Source organism: Dipodomys merriami, unplaced genomic scaffold (assembly GCF_024711535.1).
Source record: "Dipodomys merriami isolate MVZ:Mamm:240054 unplaced genomic scaffold, mDipMer1.0.p SCAF_14, whole genome shotgun sequence".
In the NCBI taxonomy this organism is placed as follows: domain Eukaryota; kingdom Metazoa; phylum Chordata; class Mammalia; order Rodentia; family Heteromyidae; genus Dipodomys; species Dipodomys merriami.
Genome location: NW_027202715.1, coordinates 25,482,829 through 25,501,839, shown reverse-complemented (window position 1 = coordinate 25,501,839; position 19,011 = coordinate 25,482,829). Strand labels below are relative to the sequence as shown.

The following is a 19,011-nucleotide window of genomic DNA, read 5'->3' as shown; positions in this document are numbered from 1 at the left end:
AGGAGATAGAAAAATGGCCTATTTCACCATCAACAAGAAAACTATATTCCATGTAAGATTGTTTTGTTAGCAATTAATTCTCCTCAGAACAGAAACTGTCCCGACTTGTTAGATAAATCTCCCAGTTTGATATTCTGTCAAGAAACAAATCCCACTCACACTGTCTGAGTGAACTTCAAGTCTGTAACTTCACTATTTCCAACCCTCACCATTCAACTGGAAGTAATAATATTCTCTATTTAACAGGACTGCTCTCATTATCAAATGAGATGGTGTGTGCAAACTATTCACCTAACAGTAAAGGCACTGTTGAATTAAAATGAATTTTGCCTACAGTAGCCTCTGTATTTTAACATACGTTTGGCTCAAAGCAACCTTTATAGGTAGTGAACTGAATCCTAGGTTGATCTGTAAATAGACTAATCTAAGAGCAAACCCTTATAATGAAGTAACCAAGTCTTGCCTAATCACAGTAGTTAAGCCTCCAGCCAACCAGAAACTGAGAACTGCCAAAATATGACCATATAAGGCAAATGTCAATTTTAGCCAATCAGATTATTTCTGTATGTCAATTCCTTATTTTCTGGTTATAAATATAACCCATTCAGGTAGAGCATGATGATCCATCTTTGGTCTGGGATGTTGCCTGGTTTTTGAACCTTTTTGTTTGATTAAGGAAGCTTAAAATTCAATAAAGCTATAATTAACATTTGAGTATTTTCACACTTTCAGTAAAATGAAAATATAATTTGTAAAAATAATTTCAACTTTTATGGGAAAATATATCACTTCTTCCAACAAAACCAAGTGTTTTATCTTCCTGACCTGAAATTCATGGAGAAATTTTTAATGTGCAAAATAACTCAGGAACTTGGAGGCAAAATGGACCATGTTATGAATGGCGGTGGGGGGGGTTGATTAGAATGATGACAAAGAGCCCAAACTAGTAATTTTTCTCAGAGTTAGTTATTATTTACATAAATGTGTATTATTTCTAGAGACAGACTTGAAGGTTGAGTTAGGAAAATCCAAATACAATCCCAGTAACACCCACTTAGCAAATCATCTGGTTCTCTTTCCTTTCTGTGACTCCCTAACAAACACATAGTAGCTCTGCTAAATCATTTCCTGCATACTGAGAAGGAGTTTCTGAAGAAAGCTGGTGACTGCCAGAAACCCGGTCAGTGGTTGCTCATTAGTAAATAAGGGGGTAGGAGCTGTGAAGATAAAACGTGGACCCAAGTGAGGGACAGTACAGACAACGGTTCATTCTAAATGGGAAAGGAAAGGAAGAAAGGGGAAATGATAATGCCAGATGATTCTGGCAAGGAATGTCCCAGCACAAGGACTTTTCTGTGAAATTCATGCTTTTCCTCGGCTCCCAGCAAATTTCATGTCCCAGCAAATTTCCCACCCCCGGTTTCCCATCTCCCAGAAAACTCCTGAAAACCTTCTCCTTGTCTCTTGCCTTAAATGTGGGTTTTATATAACGTTATCCACTTGGCAGTAACTTCCATTCTAGTCAAGGCATCTTACACATCTTCTGGATGTTTCTCTGGACTAGAAACCTCACCCTTATCCCCGATTTTCTTTCCATATCAGGCTCCCTGATTCAAAGGCTTGATGTTTTCATTTTTCTTTTCCTTCACAAGGCAAAAACAAACAAACAAACAAAAAACAAACCCAACTGATAATGGTAACTTTGTACACAAAAAGATCTATTTCCATTTATCCATCCATGGCCCTTGTCAAAAGCTCATCTACCATCTCCCATTCCAGCAAATGTCTCCATATAATGTACTCCTTGTTTCCGGTCTCCATCATTTCCCAGTCATCTGGATGATTTCAGTTTTCCTCCTTTTGCTTCCTTTCTCCTTTTGTTTAAACATTCTAACAGCTCTCCATTTAAGACAGCTGTCTTAAATGCTCATCTTTTAACCTTTAGTTTAAAGAACACTTCCTTCTGGGATCTTCTCCAGTCCTTGAGGAAGAATCATTACAACTTCCTTACAAACCAAGTGTCCTTTTCTGCTATGAAAATTGTACTCATGCTACTGTGGTCTAATTTTGGTCAGTTCTACATCCAACAGTGTCCTTGCTCTTAGAACATTTATAATCTAACAATGATTCACATTTCTAATTTCCATGCCCATATTCATTGCTTAGGCATTGTAGGTGCTCTGTTAAGTAATAGATGACTAGATGACTTTCAGAAGTCAAATAGTACTATGAAAGGCCTAATAGAGGATTAAGGACACTATTTTAGAAAGTCACTGGCAACAGAGATAAGACTGCCCAAATTTTGGGGCTGGGATGTAGCTCAGTGGCAAAGCGCTTGCCTAGCAAGTGCAACGTCCTGGGTTCAATCCCCAGTACCAAAAAAGAAAAGACAAAAAAAAAAAAAAGACTGCCCAAATTTTGAAGACAAAAGAAATGAAATGAGAGAGGTTAAAAAACAAACAAAATAAGTACAGGAGGATGTGGTGTTTTTCTCACTTTTTAAAAAAAAGTACAGACTTGTTTTTGCCATTTTATAAAAATCAAGTTGGATCTTTATATCTGAGGGAAAACGATGCATTTGCTCCAATTAACCAATCGTAAAACAAATTTGAGATCCACCAAATACATAAAATCTGTGGCATCAGTAGCTCTGTCTTATGATAGATCTTCCATGAGGAAGAGAAAATATCTTCCTGGAGTTTATGCTAATGGCTGGCACATATAAAATAGCATTTTATTTGTTGAATGAACAAATGCTCACTCAGCCACTTAGATTTCCACCTGCTGCACAGTCTCTCATTTCTCTTTTATAACCAAAGTCCTGAAGGTAATTTCCCAAGCTCTCATCTTTCCCTTCTTACCTCCCATTCCCAGCTCACACTGCCTCAGTCTAACGTCTGTACTATCACCTTTTCAGTATAGTGACTTCTACTCCACTTCTTCTCTGGGAGCATCCAGGCATCTGTGTGGCATCAAGAGCAGGGAGGGAAACTGAGGCTGTAGCTCATTCCAGAGAAGTCACTGAGTATGTGCTCTGGGACATCCCAACTCCTGAGCTCCTCCTCTTCTATGGCAATGCCAACCAGTGGGAGAGGTAAGTCAATAGTGCTTCAGGAGCAGAGCTCGATTTATTTACCCTGGCCACAAAAATGCCTCTGATAGGAGAAACAGGTGGGGTTTGACTCACAGAATTCCCTGGCATACAGGCTTAAATTTTCTCTCTGATTCAGATCCCAGACCTTCAGATTATATTCGTTCAGACTCCACCCTTGTTCTACTCCATTTTTGTGGTCATCAACACATCAGCATGTCTTTCCAATATGCCTGCTCTCATGTATTTTCTTAAAAGTATATATAACATAGGAACCTCTACAATACTCTCAAACAGGCAGAACCATAGACAGAATCAAATCTAAGGCACATTTTTGGTGCATGATGCTTGGCAATTTATTTTAATTAAAAATGATCTCTTGATCAGCAGTCACCATCTTTACTTAAAGAAACAAAAGCAACAAACAATCAACCAAACAAACCAAAACAATCCCTAGCCAAGTTTCTCAGCTGGTACAAACCACTCTTTTTGTTGTTATGGGTGGATCATTTTTTGAGATGGCCTCATGCTGTGTAGCTCAGACTGGTGTGGAACTCAAAAATCCTTCTGCCTGCTGCCGTCTAGTGCTGAGATTCCACTATGCACTACCATGTCCAGCAAAATCCAGTGTTTCTAATTTCTTCCTTGAGCACAGATAACCATACCTACCTTCCTTCAATCCTTACCCTCTTGCTCCATCATGACCCAGGAGTCTCCTGTTCTCATTCTTCTCCATTCCTTCTTTCCTCCTCAATGGAGTGACCCTTGACTGCTGGACTATTACAGGTTTGATTTCCTGAAACATTTGGTTTTACTGTTCTTTTTTTTTTTTTTTAAACCACCTACTTCCTATAAGCAATCAATCTATATCCAGACTGATGAATGGCAAAAGGAGCCACAGGTTCATGTCCAAACCCCAGTACTTTTTGACAATCTCTGCAACCATAATCCCTAGGAGGGCCAGGGATATCTCAAGCTTAAACTCAGCATGTCCAAACCGGAGCTTAGCATCAGTCTGTGCAAGCATGCTGTGCCTCTCATATTCTCTGATACCTCTTAATGATTTCCATCTTAATACTTTAGAAGACAGTCTGTCACTTTTATTTCTTACATATCTTTTGAATCTGTTCACACTTCCCAAATCACAGACTCCACATCCTTCCTCTTTTGGATCTACTGCTCACTGTACTGAAAATATTCATCTGGTCTACGTGAATTTTGACCCTTGCCAGTTTCAAGTTATAGCCAGAAATAGTTTTTCAAAATATAAAATGAATATAACTCACTAAAGTTTTCCTATTAAACAAAACCAGAAGCAAAAATATAAGCAAAATCCCAATTTCCTCACTGGCTCTAAGATTTAAAAAATCATGTTCCTTGATGTAGATTAAAAATGGCTTTAATGCTGGGTGTGTAGTGGCTCAAGCCTATAATTCTAGCTTCTTAGGAGGCAGAGATCAGAGGATCACTGTTAAAGTCCAGTCCAGGCAGAAAAGTTCATGAGACTCCATCTCAACTAATGTCTGGGCCTGGTGGCACAAACCAGATACAGAGGAAGCCCCATGTCTGGGCATAGTGACACATATCTGCTATCCTCAGCCACACAGGAAATGAAAGAAGGAGGATTGCAATCCAGACTGGTAGCATAATAACAACAAGACTCTACCTTCACAATAAGCACACCTTTTTTCTGGCCTGTAATCTAGTAGAGAAAACAGATGACAGAAAGTAAAAGGACACAACTGTGAAATAAAAACAATTTGAAGAGCCACACCCGAGGGAATAAGAGTCCATAACATGAAATGCAAATGAATCAAGTCCACTAGGCCAGGAGTAAAGGAAGAGGACATGATGCCTGGGAAAAATACTCTATCAGGAGAAGAGCACAGGCAATATGGCTATCCTGAAAATAACCACTAGACCATAAGCCAGATCAAGGAGGAGCACATCTAATGTAATTCCTGGCATTCTTACAGTGTCTAGCACATAATAGTTGATCAAAAAAGAAATAATTTTACTGAAAATACAGTGCATGAAAATAAACAGGCTTTATTTTTATTTTTGTAGTGGGTATGAAAATAAACACAGTTATAAATGTTCAGTGAGAAAAATTTACTCATAGCCTAAGGTTTAAAAATCCTGAAGACAGCACAGTGTTGAGATTAGTCACATGAACAAAAGCTATGGATGGACTTAAGAAATTAAAAAAAGAGAGCTTCCTTTCCATTCTTATTTAGTCATAAGTGGTAGTGAATGGATAGGAATGATAGGAAATTTGTCTCTTTTTTTGTGGTCATGAGTTTTGAACTCAGGGCTTTGTGCTTGTTAGGCAGATGCTCCACCACCTGACCCATGCCCCCCAGCCAGTGATAGAGATTTTTAATAACAATTTCTCCTGGACAGAAACAACTTTTTTGATTATATACGAGATATATTAAGAAACAAAACTAGTATTTCCAAAGTTTTTGCCACTGCTTCTATGGAACAAGGTCTCTTGCAAAGGGAAAAAGAAAAGACTAGGCCCAGAAATCTGATGAGGAGACAAAGAAGCAAAGAGTTTTAAAAATATGTTTAGTGTCTGGATTGTGAATATTCTGCTGTGGATGCCTTTTTATATCTTAGGATTTAGAATGCATGCCAACAAATGCTATATAATTGTCTCACCTTCCATATGGTGACAGAATTCTAACAACTATATCAGGATCTCAAATAAGTAGGCAAAACTAAACTGTTGCATAAGTTGTTTTCCTTCTGCTCCATTTCGAATACAGAATCACCCAAGTCCCCAGTTCATGAAAGACAATTTTTGCAAATTAGAATAGTATTCACTATGAATGCCTTTTTGCAATGATGAGAGTAACAACATTCCATGTTGAAATAAGAAATTCCATCTGATCTCGATTTAACACAAAGGAGGGTGGGGGGGGAGAGAAACACATTCCACTTAAGAATGACAAATAAAGCTGTCAATGTGATCCATTTATAAGCCCCTTGAAGAATGCTGTCAATCAACATAATGTTCTGAGAGACTAGTTATTGTATTTGCTCCCTGAGAAAGGGAAGGTTTGGAAGTCTGCAATGAGTTTCTATTTCAGGGAACTAAGGCTAGCTGAACTTATAAGTTGCAATAATCCATGTCCTAGGTGCATGTCCCTTTAAAAGAAGAGTGAGAACTCCAAATGTTTTAAGTAGTGTGGAACAATGAAAGGATGCATGTTTGAATGGAATTGCCTGTACTGGGTAAAAAGAATGACTGTAAGAAGAGCTGTTGTTTTTGATTCCTGGCCGCATGACTGATGGAATACTTTTTCCAGATATCTACTACTGAAAAAAATTACTGTAATTTATAAAGCTTTAGTTATAATCTTGGTTTTTTTTTTAAATTTTAATGGCTTATTTCAGGCTCAGGTATACAACCATATGCCCCAAGCAAAATGTTAGAAGTATTATCTCCCTATTCCTTTTTACTATACTCATGCTTCCTTCTTTTATGAAGTATTTTTTCTACTAAATTACATATACATATATTCATGCACAAGTATTTATAAAATATGACCCTCTGCAAGGCATAAGTGATTTTTTTCTCCTTTGCATGAGTTGCTAAGAACTGAGAATAACATTTGTTACTATCTTTTAGCAAGGGTATTGAATTTCATGGCATAAATTTTGAGTATGAATTTCTCTTGGCCCTATATTTTGTTAGAAGCCTTACTTTTTTACACTCTTTTTTTCTTACCTATTTGGAATATATTTTATATTGCTATACAGTATGTATTTTTATTAGCTTTCTCTGTAAGCTTTAAATCCTTTCCAGCATACAAATAAAATATATAACATTTATAGATACTCCTTTTTCTCCTAAGGAAAGCTGCAACAGATAATTGATTAGTGTAAATAAATGAACATTAAGACACTGGTATTTATGGTAAATTAATTTTTATAATGTCTCATTCAGTATTACAATTGGACTTTAAAAATTCATACACACACTTGTAGCTCTAGGATCCTTAGCCAAAGCTCCATAAACTCTTTCAAATTATATGTTCAAAACTATGTATATGATTTTTGGGTTAAAAATTTAAATGTTGTAAAAGGTGAATGTGAACCAAAGGATGAAAAAAATCACTGCTGTGCAATATATAATCCTGAAAGAGTATCAGATCTTGGTCTTTAGTCATTCAACTCACTGATACAATATATGCTGAATTACTTACTAAGTGTCTGGTACTTAACAGATGTGATGGAGGAAACGAGACTTCAGTTGTGATCTCTAGTCCAGAAGGAACAATTGTAGACCAAAACCATTGGGAAATACGATCGCATATTATAGTAAGACAGATAATATTTTATAATGATCATACAGAGAATAATGGAAGAGTGAATGAGATTAGATGGTCAGGGAAGATCTCTCTAGGAGGTGACACCTTGACTAGCATGTGAAATTGATTAGAGGACAGAAATTTCTAGAGTGAAGAAATGCATAATTCAAAAACTATAGTGAAGAGATAGATTTGTAATACACAGCTCATCTAGAAGATATGAATGGTAGATTTCCAAACTGAATTTTCAATACTTTATTTTTGAAATATTTTCATGATTTTTTTGTTATTACACATGAAATTCATTCTTCGAGCCTGCCCTCTTTAAGGCATTATGGAAGGTGTCCCAAACTTCTCTCCACATACCCAATTAAAAAAAAAAAAAAACTGCCATATATGTGAAACATCATGTACCTTGGATCAACTCTGTATTGTTCTGAATCATTAGTTTATGAATGGGTCAGGTAAAATCTAGGACGTGGATGCTTTCATGTACAGTTTGAAACTCAAAGCTCTTTAGAAAGGCACAAGATTAGCCATGCTAAAGTAGAAGATGGATGTGTCTGAGAAAGGAACCCAGGATGAAAATTGGAACTAAAAATTTCTTCAGAATAAGATCATCATACAACTATGGCTCAGAAAATGTTCTAAATAGCTCTGTGGTATAAATCAATAAAGCAAAGTTTGACTAAAGATTGTATCTTCCACATTATTAGATGCTTTCCTGAATTAAATTATTCCTGAGGATATTAAAGGAATAATGCATCAGTTAGATGCTGCTGCTGCCGCTGAAGTCAGAATTCTCTGCCATGCTGACTCTGCACCTCATAGAAGCTTGTGCACACAGACTTTCAGTTAGGGAGTATCATTCATTCTATTTCAGATAGGGATAGTCTATGGTTGTGTGAAGCAGAATGATTGGCTTGAGTCACAAAGAATTCCTGCAGGATTTGGAATTTAAGTTGTCTGACTTTCCCAGATACCATCTCCTGCCCTGTGCATCAATCAGACCTGTCATGTATACCTGGTTGTTTTGTGAATTTCCTCCTCTCCTCTTCCTCTCTCTTCCTCTTCCTTCCCTTGCCCTTCCCTCTTCCCTTCTTTCCCCCTCCCCTCCTCTCCCCCTTTTTTTTTCTTCTCCCCTCTCATTTTCTCTCCTTTCCCTCTCCCTCCTTCTCCTTACTGGTGCACAAATACTGGGGATTTGAACTCTGGGCATCACAGGATATCTTACTCTACAACTAGTGCTTTACCACTTGAGCCACATCTCTAGTCTGACATTGTATTGGTTAATTGGGGATTGAGTTATGCAGATTTTTCTGCCCAGGCTGGCTTTGAAACTCAATCCTTATATCTCAGTCTCCTCAGGAGCTAGATTATAGGGGTGAGACATTGGTGTTTGGGTTCATTTTTTTCCTTTTGATGTTTGATAATAAAATTTCAATTTGGAAAAAGGAGATTTTAAGACTATACCCAAATGTAAAAACCAAACAGTGATTTCCCCATTTTTTTTCTACTCCTCTGAAAGTGTTTGTGCAGGCTGCTTGGAAATGAATCCCTTTTGAATAACAATAGAGGCAGTAATATCATATCATATCATTAATTGAATATTTCTATAATATTACACATTCTGCAAAGCACTGTATAACTTCATTTTATCCTCACAATGATCCTTTTAATAGTTTCTGTTGTTTTTCTCATTTAGCACCATAAGATGGAGACCCAAAGAATTAGCCTACAGGTCACAGACTTCCTGGCTCCTAAATAGAGGAGGAATTGGTATCTTGGCTTACTGATCTAAGCTGGGCTGCCTATGATTTCCCCATACTCTTTCCCTTTGTTCTCTCCCATAACTGACACAACAGTGTAGATTGCCTAACATGGACATTCTAAACTTTTTAGAATTTAAGGCCGACAACCATCTGGACTCTTTTTTTTTTTCATCTGCCCACATGAATTTCTCCATATTTTGCTCTAAATACTACCTACCCTCCAGGCCTAAGGGAACAGACCTCCTCTCAGAGCTTCAGATGTCTCCCTCCACCCACAATCCAGCTACATTCTACGGCTCTTAAAAGCCCAGTTCAAATTCCACTTTTCCAAGTTAGCTCCCAACCTCCCAGCTGAGGAGATGCTTTTGCTTATTCACTCCTGTATTAGGAGCCCAGTGTCCCAAGAAGTTCAGCAGTCTGAAGCTCACAGAGGAGTTCAAGAGTTGTGTCAGAATGTGCCACTGGCCATTTTTGTCAGAACATGTCTAGAGGGTTGTTGTTGTTGTTGTTTTTTGTTTGTTTGCTTTAAATTCAGTTTATCTCTAGACATTCATGCAGTGAGACCAGAGGAAGATATTCTTAGGAGAGGACCACAAAGACGCAATAGCTATGATCATATAAAATGATGTTTATAAAAATGAACTTCAAGAAATGGAAACAAAAGGTTTTTTAAAAAAATTTTCTTCCTTTGTTGCTGTTTATTTTTTTCTGTAACCTTTGTCTTGTATATAAATTTATCTGTTTTGAAGAGGGTAAGGGGGGCACAGAAATGGTGGGACAAAAAGTGAACAAATTCACTAGATATTCACTAGACACTATGTTGAAAATGAACTATACATCTTGTGGGGAGACACTGTTCAAAAAAGACATGTACTCATTACCTGACTTATGTAACTGTAGCCCCTCTGTACATCCTTTACAATAACAATAGAAAACAAAAAAAAAGCAGTTTGTCCATCCTCTTAAAACCTACTCAGCACCCTACTCCCCTGTTTTAGAAATTAATGACATTGAAATGCTAATATTCCTTGAGCAGATTTGCTACATTTAGCAAATTAACATTATTACATGAGACATCGAAAGCCATGAATTGTGCATTTGAAATCCATATTTATGTGGACATCTTTTACCTGATCTGCAAATTGAATTATTTCTTAGATTCAACTTTCTTAGCTATGCTGAGTATAAACTTTGGGGGGGGGGTGCAAAGAGGTTCATTATCTCCTCAGGGAACTTAACTCATCACTAATCATTGTTTTGTGTACATCGAACAAAAATACGGGGAGGTAGGATTCTGGTGGAGGACACTTGTAATCCTAGCTACTCTAAGGAGGCTGAGAGCTGCAGCCAAGGTTCAAAGCCAGCCCAAGAAGACAAACCTGTGTGATCTTATCTCCAATTAACTAGCAAAAAGCCAGAGCGTGGTTCAAGTGTTAGAGTGGCAGTCCTGACAAAGAAAATGATTCAAGCAAGTGCTTCAACCACTGAGTTCAAGCCCAAGTACCAGCATCAAACAAACAAATCTCACTGTGCAACAGTCTTCATTTGGAGCAATATTGAACCTACTGACTGTGTAATATATACATTAAAATGTATTCATATGCATACATGTGTACATATAGGTATGTGTATATACATGTGTTATGTGTGGGTATAGGCTTATTACTGGGTAATAGATGCTCATTGTTTTCCAGTAACTCAGTCTACTAATTTCTAGGTTTGAGCACATTGAAACCTTTCCATACTTTCCATACATCACACACACACACACACACACACACACACACACACACACACACACACACACACACACCCCTCTTAGGAGGAATCTAGGGAAATTACAAACATACCAAAATTAGTACTGGAACTCAAAGGGATATCATCAGACCACTTAATTGAGAGATCACTAAAGGTGCTTGTTAAAAATGTAATTATCTGGGTGTAATTTCAGATCTCTTAATTCAGAGCAGTGCAGAATAGCTCTGTGCAACCTATGTTTTTAAAAAGCCTTCCGGGTGATTGTTTCATCTTCTATAGTTTAAGAGCTGCTTGGTTATAGATGCAATACTCTAGAAAGGATTGCTCTCTAAGTTAGAGGAAAAACGTTACCATTTTTCTTCTTAAGTTAAGACACTGGCATCATGGGCTTCAGAAACATATCAATCATCTTTCAAATACATGTTGAGTCTCTTATTTAAATGCTCTGTATGTCCATTTGGATGGAATTTCTAAGCATTTACAGAGAAGTGGTAAACTAATGTTTGGTATTAGTAAGCTGCTTGATGGTTCATTAAAATAGTATCTGAGTTTATAGAGGACAGAGGAAACTTTAAAATAGACCATTCAGCTTGGATGCTGGTTGGCTCATGCCTGTAATCCTAATTACAAGGCAGGCTGACAATATTGGGATAATGGTTTGAGGCAAGCTAGCCCAGGCATAAAGAAAGTTCACAAGACTTCTCAACAAAGAGCTGGATGCAGTAGCACATTCCTGTTACCCTGGCTACTGGGAAGGCTAACATAGGTAGATCACATACAAGGGTGTACCCAGACAGGAACTGAGACCATATCTCAAAAATAATGAGCAAAAATCAGTCTGGAGCTGTGGCTCAGCAATAGTAGTGCCTCTTAGCAAAGGCCAGGGCTTGAGTTCAAACCCTAGTTTGATCTTTTTTTTTTTTTTTTTATCTCATCCACATCAAAATGTTCTAATGCTGCTACCCAGGATTGCTCAGGGCAACCTCAATCCCTTTGAAAGTTCTGAAAGCATGTCATTGGCTGAAGTTACCTACCTCAGTGATTGAATGATCCCTAAGATTTTTGGCCTCTTGGTAGAAGGAACAGTAGTATAGAAGTTAGAAGGCTTGGATTATATTATTCAGGTCTATGTGTTCAGTTGTCTCATTAATAAAACAATGGCTTACCTCATTAGCAGATTTATATAAATAAATAAATGTATATATACATATAAATAAATAAATATATGTATATGTATATGTATACATATATTTATTTATTTATAGGGCTGGGAATGTGGCTTAGTGGTAGAATGCTTGCCTAGCATGCACGAGGTCCTGGGTTCAATTCCTCAGTACCACATAAACAAAAAATAATAATAAACTATAGTATATATAAAATATATACTAGAACTACATTTCCATTATAACCCGAGGCTTTGTTTGCTCTGCTGTCTGTTTCTGTGATTGGCCATGGTGCAGTGTATCCAGTTGTCCTGCCTGTCTGAGGGCCGCCCTCTTACCTCCATTTCTATGCTTGCTTCTCTATTCATACATTAGGCTCACTGTCTCTAACAGTGTAAGATAGAGGATGCTTCCAAGAAAGGGACAGCATGGACCATTCACACATTTCTTTTATATGAGACAATTATTCATTCAAATACACTTAATCAATTAACAACTATGTGCCATTGATTACCATGCTGGACCCTACAGAAACCCATAATGAAAACAGTCGGACATCTAAATTCTAAGGCAGGAGAATACCATGGGAGAAAATAATTCAGCCAATCACATGTAAGCTAAGACAGAGGTAAAAAGCTTCCATTAGGAATAAGCCCTAGGAGACCATGAAGGCCTGCAATATGAAACACAGGAAGGAAGGAAGTCCAGAAAGCCTCTGGGAGGAGGCAAGATTTACTTAGACAGAAAGGAAGAAAAGATGATAAATGGGGGTAAAAGATCAGAGTACAGAAAAGGGTAGGGCAGGGAAGAGCTTGCTCCAGTATCTGGTGGTTGGACTAGCTTATGTGCTTGGCAGCTAGAATTCTATAACAGTCCCTTTCCTCTGAGAGATCATTTAATTCAAAACTAGAGAAAGGAAATTCTCTAGTTTCCCAGAAAGTTTAAGGGGTTGGCCTAAGGCCAAACCACCAGGGAATTGATGGGAGAACTCACCCACGCTTCAGGGTGGGATAAGAATTATTATTATTTTTTCCCCTGGGCAGTACCAGACTACCTTGATTCAACTTTGGGGACTTTTACTCAGAAATTGTTTTCGTCTGAGCATGAGAGCTTTTTGAGCCTCTGTTTTCTTTAGTACGCAGTAGGGTCAATGTCTGCTGCATAGTGTTGTGTTTGAGATTTGATGAGGTAATGTGGCCCAAGGCCTGTTACATCATAACGGCCCAATAAACATAAGCTCTTTTATCTCCCACCTGGTGCCCTTTTGCCCATACAAAGCTGATGGGAAGTCCAAAGCATGGCAAAGGTTAAGGGGCTGCAGTGAAGGAAGCATAGCTGAGGCTTAGTTATCCCACTGGAAGGAATAAGAAAAATAAGGGCCACTAAAAGTGGTCAAGGACAAACTTCCTCAACTTTCAGTTTTGTTCCCAGCTTAATCTGCTAGTGGGGAATCTAGAATTGTTCATAAAACAAAAATATAAAACTCAAGGAATGACTTCTGTCAATATTTATACTCAAAATTAGCATAGAAGACACAAGCTTTACTCTAGGATACCAGTAAACACTTTGTTGTTAACAACATGCAAAGAGAAAAATGTTTAACATGTCATTCAATCAAGTAGGAACAAGGCAATTATCCTTGGGATATTAAAATAATAGCTGGTATTAAGGATGCTTAGAAACCAAGCCCAGGCTCCTGGAAGAATGAATAATTCATCCAAGTAACTATGAAAGGTTTTCTTCCTTGTATATGGACACAACCACAGACTGAATGGCTTTAAAATACCAAGAGACATATTTCACGGATTAAATTGGATACCTATTAGGCTGTCCCACAAACCTGATGTCTTCCCTGTAGTTTTACCCCAAATGTGAGGGCTTCTTTATGGTTCAGACATGCATGAATCAAGACTGAGTATGTCTTTGTTTCAGAAGTTCACAGGGTCCCTTTTCCCCCAGCCATAAGGTTAGTGTCTTTCCATAAATAGCTTTTTGAAATGAAGCTGACTTTTATGATTCTCTACCCATGCTGCCTTATGGGAGAAATTTTATTTCCAACGTTCATAGAATGTGAATTGGACTCATTATTGTCTTCCAACTCATTGTTTAATTGACAGGAAAGTTGCATCTAAATTATCCTGGAAGCATTGGCAGAAGTGGCAAACATAAATTTAACAATGGGTGGATTATTACTATTTAGCATATTTATGGAATTTTAGATTCAGGGAGCCTTTTACAAATCTTTTATTAGTTAATCCTTTTCCTTCAGAGTGAGTCTGACAGGTGGTAACTAATGCTTTGGGTTTCAAATTGCCAACATGTGAATATTTTAATGGGGTAGAAATTTTACCTCATTTCTCCGGGCTCCCAAATATACCTACTTTTTTCTTCTCATCACAGACTAAGGTCAGAGGCCTCCGAAGGGAGTTCACGCACATCTGAAAAAATCAGTAATAAAAAAGCAGTGTACTAGGTTCTGTCCCTTGTCATCTGGTAATGTCAAGGGAGACCTCACCAATGCAGGGTGAAGTGACGGGTTTCTCAACACAAACACAAAACTTATTAGGAAGTAGTTAACTTTCCTACAACCGTGCAGCTAGCCTGAGCTCTTAAATCCTAACAACGTCACACTTTCTGGACTCATCATGTAATGATGCCAGGGAGTGGTCATTCCTATTTTAAAATGCATGCCAGTATTTTTGACTTTTGTACAAGGAACACCTAATTCAAACTAGAGAGTTCGTATTTTCTGGGTTTTGTTTTTGAAAACTCACAAGTTAAAAACACACACACACAAACCGCAAGTTCCCTTAAATACCACTTCAAACTTTTTCTTGTAAATGAGAGAAAGAGACAGAGAGAGCAAGAGAGAGCGAGAGAGAGAGAGAGAGAGAGCAAGACAGAGCGAGAGAGAGAGAGAGAGAGAGAGAGAGAGAGAGAGAGAGAGAGAGAGAGAGAGAGAGAGAGAGAGCAGGGCAAAGAAAGCTGCAATGAATCAAAGTCTAACCCTTGACCCAAACCTTCACACAGCCCGAGGCTTCCCAAAGTGACAAACCCAGACACAATCAACCCAAACCCCGCATCACCTGAGGCCGGCCGCGCCTGGCCGCAGACGCCGAACCTCCTTTCCGAAGGGCCTGGTGGGGGACGCAATCTGCCCAGGTTCTGATCCCTTCGGTCTGCCAGTGACTTTATCCCTCTAATCCCTGCGGGCCGCCCGCCACCCCCTGCGGGCTGTGCGCGTGGGTGGGAGCGCGTCTTAGTGTTGCGGGGAGGGGGAGGGCGGTGGGCAGGAGGGCGGGGGTCCTCAGGTGGAGGGCGGGGGGTCTGGAAACAAGCTCCCCACCCCAGCCCACCCCCGGCGGCCCCAGACTGCCAGCCCAGCTGGAGAGCTGTGGAGGTCAGCAGGAGGAAACCAGGTCACCCTGTCTTTTTAGGGTGCGAAGGCGTGCGGTCAGCCCTACGTCCCGTAGGCTAGGAAGAGGGTGGGCAGAGACCCCCATGGCCACGCCCACCCCGGCAGAGCCCCGCCCCGCCCCGCCCCGCCCCGCGCTACCTGGGGACGTGGAGACTCGCAGGTGGCCGCTCCAGGTCGGGCTGGGGTGGCTTAGCCTGGCGCATCGCCTTTGCGCAACGGGGTGGGGGTGGGGTGGGGGTGGGGGTGAGGGTGGGGGTGGGGTGGGGGTGGGGGTGAGGGTGGGGGTGGGGGTGGGGGTGAGGGTGGGGGTGGGGGTGGGGGTGGGGGACGGGCTGGGGATGGGGGTGGGGATGGGGGTGTTCCCCCCCCCCGGCCGAGGGGGGGTGGCCGGACGGGGGAGGACGGGCCCCGCCCTCTCCTCTCACCCTGGCTCCCCGCGGCTCCCCACTTTGCCTCCTCCCTCCCGCGCGGGGCGGGGGTTCCGGGTCCCCACCCCATCCTCGCCGCCCGCGGGGACATCATCAGGGCGGGGCCCGGAGCCCGGTCCCGGGGAGCCCTGGGCCGACTCCCGGTCCTCCCCGATCTCGTCCCGGGTCTCTTCCCAGGCGTCCAGTCACGGTGGAACCCGGCTGCAGTCGGTCAGGTGCCCGTGACCCGCCCATCCCGGCGCGGGTCCGGGGGTCACCTCCACACAGCAACCCCCTCCGACACCCCCCCTCCCGACTTCCCATCCTCACCACCCACTTCTGGGAGGGGGCGCCAGGCTGGTCCCCACAGCTCCTTCCACGAGTGCAGACTAAGTATTGGGAAAGTTTCGGGCGGAGCCAGGGGTCGGGCCGGTCTCTGGTCCGGAGGTGGAAGGTGGAGGGGCCATTTGCAGGTTCTGCTGACATCACAGACCGCACAGGGCTCGCTGCCGTCTCGTGGAAACATGAGGACTCTCGTGGGCGCCGCAGCCTGCTGCGCGTGCTTTAGTCGGCAGAGCAGGGGATGGGTGTCAGGAACTTCACTGTGTTTTAACAATTGACATTAGAGCCGAACGGGTGCAGTGATACCTTTTCACTATCCACCAAGATGTGGACGGTCACTTCTGAATAACTCAAGAAGTTTCTTTCTAGTGATCTGGATGATCTAGGCTGACAGTAACCACATGCCTCCTTATTTCCAGAACTTTCAGTCTTTCTATACTACCCCCCCCCGTTCTCCAGTGAGATGAAAGAGGGGTGAAAATAAGATGCAACAGGATCAATTTGAAGAGCTTTTAACAGCTGGTATAAAACTACCAGAGAGACACTTCACCAAAGACCTGAAAATTATCTGTAAGCAGGGCTTTCCCATCTTACATTTTTTTCCCTTGAGCTTGCTAGATACCACTGGCATCTATTATTTTTTTTTAAGCAGCAGTAACTTGTTTCTAAGAATTATTAAGTAGATTATGTATGTAATGTGGTTAGGATTTTCAGATCATCATGAAACCCTGTTGGCAAAAAAAAAAAAAAAAAAAAAAGTAGTAACTAAACACACCGAGGGTATAGGAGAGCAACTTCCGGTGTCACAGACCAAGTAGGTCTATGACCTACCTCCCAGAGGACACGTTTGAGACAAATTTGAGACAAGTGCAAGATTAATTAATGGCATCTGAAAAGTTGCCTGCGCACAGAACTATAAAGTACTAAGGAAAGGTCACATTCCAAGGGGCTTGACTTTGGGATTCCTCTTCTGATTTGAACCTTAGAATTATTTCAAGCCTGAAAATGTTTTCTATGGTTGCAATTGTTCCTTGGGGAGCCCATGTTCAATCCATTAGGAAATCCTGATGACTCCATCTTAAGATGTCTCAAATCTAACGGCCAACACTATCACACCCCTCCCCATTGGTGTCTATTTTTCTCTTCTGAATCTCACCCCACCAATCTGTTACCTATACAGCATTTAGAGCGACCCTTTGAAAATATGGGTATTAACTGGTGTCAACTTTCTCTGGTACTCAGTGACTCCCACTGTTCTCAAATACAATACAAACTTAACCATGGCCTCTAAGGCCTTATGTGCTTGTCACCTTTCAACACCTTGCCAAGGCCTCTTTGATATTTCTGCTATGGTTTCAATCCTCATATCAAACAAGTTCTTGTGCTCGCAAATGCATGAGTACGCACCTATACACACAGTTACTACCTTCTGTGCATCTCTAGAATGAGAGTAGCAAGTTGAATACGGACTAGTTTCAGAGAATGTACTCCCATACCTCCTTGCTAAATTGCTGAGGGATATAAACTATGTTGCAGACTGAATGATTGTGTATCTCTTCTCCCCTCATATTCCTATGTCAAGTACTAACCCATAAGTGAGACTGTATTTGGAGACAGGACCTTTATGGCTGTAATAAAAGTTAAATAAGGTCATAAAAAGAGGGTCTTAATATGATAGCATTAATGACCTCATAAGAAGTGACACTAGAAAGGAACTCTCTTGCTTTGTCCACTGCATGCAATGAGGGAGTTTTATGAGCAGAGAGTAAGAAAGCAGCCTTTGGCAAGCCAAGTGGGAGCTCTCATAAGAGTCACGTGCGAGAAACAAATTTGTGTCACAAAAGGAACCCAGTCTAGGGCATTTTGTTATGTTAGTGCTGGCCATCTAAAACAGACTACAAGATAATCCCCCAAAGCTCAAGTACCCAGTACCACTAATTGTCACAGTACCACTAATTGTTACATGATCACTAATGATCAGTTTAATGAAACTGAAAGAAGACATCATAGATTATTCTATATTTCTCCTCAGGATTTTCAGAAATTAACACCAACCTAAAGCACTGTCATCTGTTGTTTTCACAATCAGAACTTAAACCTTCTAAAATATTATTTTTGTAAGAAAAGAAAAAAGAGGAAATAAAAATACCAAAGATATAGACAGATAATTTAAACTAGTTGATGGGCATTATTGGTTACTACTTAGCAATAATATTTAATGGTATGGTAGAAAAATTTCAAAGAGAGGAATGGAAACCTAATTTCCTGAGGTTCTTAAAATAAGACCAAATAAAATTGTGAGGAGTGTATGGTAGAGATAATCTAGTTGTCCAGATGGCCTTTCTGTAGTTACAGCTTTTATGGTTCTTGAAATGTGTGTGTTCTTTATTCTTTTATGAGAAAATAAAGATTTTCTTCTTCCCAGGGGCATGAAGTCACCCTGCAGTTTAGTTGTTAAAATATACTGATTATTTTTCTTTGTTACTTCTTGGACACTCATACTTCTTCTAGAAGTTACCTTAGTGCCTGTGTTTCCCCTCTACATGTATATTTCTGGCTCTAGATTCCAGAGTGTAATCTTGTTACTTACATTTCTTATAATATTCCTGGTAAGATAGTAAATATCAGATTTCATGACATGAAGTAGAGAGGGAAAACTGTTGATATTTGGCTATAGTTTTATATCTTTAATGTTGATACTTCTCTCCCCCCTCTCTCCCTCCCCCCCCCCCCACGCCGCC

General features: G+C 40.3%; 1 protein-coding gene across 7 annotated transcripts in view; it reads right to left on the bottom strand.

Moving 5' to 3' along the window:
• The window catches only part of Rhobtb1 (Rho related BTB domain containing 1), a 129,086-nt gene extending 112,754 nt beyond the window's left edge, over positions 1 to 16,332 (bottom strand). For 2 of the 7 annotated variants that reach the window (XM_070021032.1, XM_070021042.1), the window contains exon 1: positions 160 to 396. The gene's annotated coding sequence lies outside the window, so the exon portion shown is untranslated. Of the gene's footprint in view, positions 1 to 159; positions 397 to 14,484; positions 14,542 to 15,189; positions 15,288 to 15,659; positions 15,728 to 16,265 lie in introns of those variants that run through there. The other 5 variants (XM_070021033.1, XM_070021034.1, XM_070021036.1 and 2 more) reach the window with 5 other exon arrangements.
• Positions 16,333 to 19,011: the final 2,679 nt, after the last annotated feature.